Source organism: Galeopterus variegatus, unplaced genomic scaffold, assembly GCF_000696425.1.
Source record: "Galeopterus variegatus unplaced genomic scaffold, G_variegatus-3.0.2 Scaffold848, whole genome shotgun sequence".
NCBI lineage: Eukaryota > Metazoa > Chordata > Mammalia > Dermoptera > Cynocephalidae > Galeopterus > Galeopterus variegatus.
This window is the reverse complement of record NW_007726959.1, coordinates 290,693-291,877: the sequence shown is the minus strand read 5'-3', so window position 1 is coordinate 291,877 and position 1,185 is coordinate 290,693. Positions and strand designations below refer to the sequence as shown.

At 50.1% G+C, this 1,185-nt stretch overlaps 1 protein-coding gene and 1 pseudogene across 2 annotated transcripts in view; one reads left to right on the top strand and one right to left on the bottom strand.

The window, feature by feature from the left end:
* Positions 1 to 1,185, bottom strand: part of ADPRHL1 (ADP-ribosylhydrolase like 1) — a 31,588-nt gene that overhangs the window by 19,285 nt on the left and 11,118 nt on the right. The gene's annotated exons all lie outside the window — the stretch shown is intronic.
* The window catches only part of LOC103590641, an 8,071-nt pseudogene that overhangs the window by 4,992 nt on the left and 1,894 nt on the right, over positions 1 to 1,185 (top strand).

Genomic DNA, 1,185 nt, shown 5'->3' with positions numbered 1-1,185 from the left:
TCAGTTGTGCAGATGTGAGGAAATTTTGACCCTCAATACCCGGGTTCAAATGCCAACCTCCTGGCCTTTTATTAGTTGTATTATCTTGTGCAAGTTACTTCAATTCTTTGAGCTCCAGTTTCCACTAAGGAGGATTCCAGGAAAGGCATTCAAGTTTCTTGTGGAAGTCATCTACTGAGGGGCAGGGTGCCTGGGTTAAGTCCTGGCTCCACCTTTAGGAGTACTGGGGCCTCAGGCAAGTTACTGAGGCTCCGTAAATCTCGATTCGCTGAGGCGTCAAGTGTGGTATGGCAGTGCTCACCTCGTGGGGCTGAGGATGCACATAAGGCAGCATACAGGCGGTGCTCAATACATGCTACACACTCCATGAATGTGGTCAGTGTCCATTAGTGTGCCTTAGTGGGTAGCCTACTTGCTGGGGTGATCTTAGTTAATTTTAATTTCTCAAACTGTAATTTCCCTTTATACAAGATGACGATAATAACACCTATGTTATTCTCAAAATTATTTTAAGAATGAAATTTGTGAAAACAGAAAAAATCAGCTGCTTTTATATGATGCTAAATAATGCCAAGCTGTCCTTATTTCAGTGCTGGAGTATTTCGTGTTTACGTCCTTTCCAAGTTCTTTCTGTGTTCATTTAGCAGGACCCGTGATGACTGGTGTCAGGAGGCATGTGGCGCTGGGCTTGTCTGCCTCTTGTGTCCTGTGAGTCCGTCTAAAAGGGACTCTTTGAAGAGGAGGGAAGCTGGACGTGGCTCAGGAATCAGTACCGTGTCTCAAAGGAGAAGCCTGTGTGTGTCAATCTCGTCCAGGTGCCCAGGCCAGAGAAGAAATGCGACGGCAGCAGCACTGTCCCTTGTCAGCCACTGCGCTTCGAGGCTGTGTGCAGAGGGACAAGGATGTTCTCCAGCTTCCACCTCTCCTCTTCCTTATGCACAACGACAACAGCATCGGGCCTTAACAGCTGCACTGGCACCGGCTGGGAGGCGTCAGGGCTGCGGTGAGCTGAGGCCTGTGCTCGCCGTCTGAACAGACGACGTGCCTGCCGGGCCACGAGGAAGATCGTCACGCAGGCCACCCGCCACACAGAAAGCAGCTTTTGGCATTGTGTTAAAAATCAGAGCACCCAGGGCCGGCCTGTGGCTCACTCGGTAGAGTGAGGTGCTGATAACACCAAGGCCC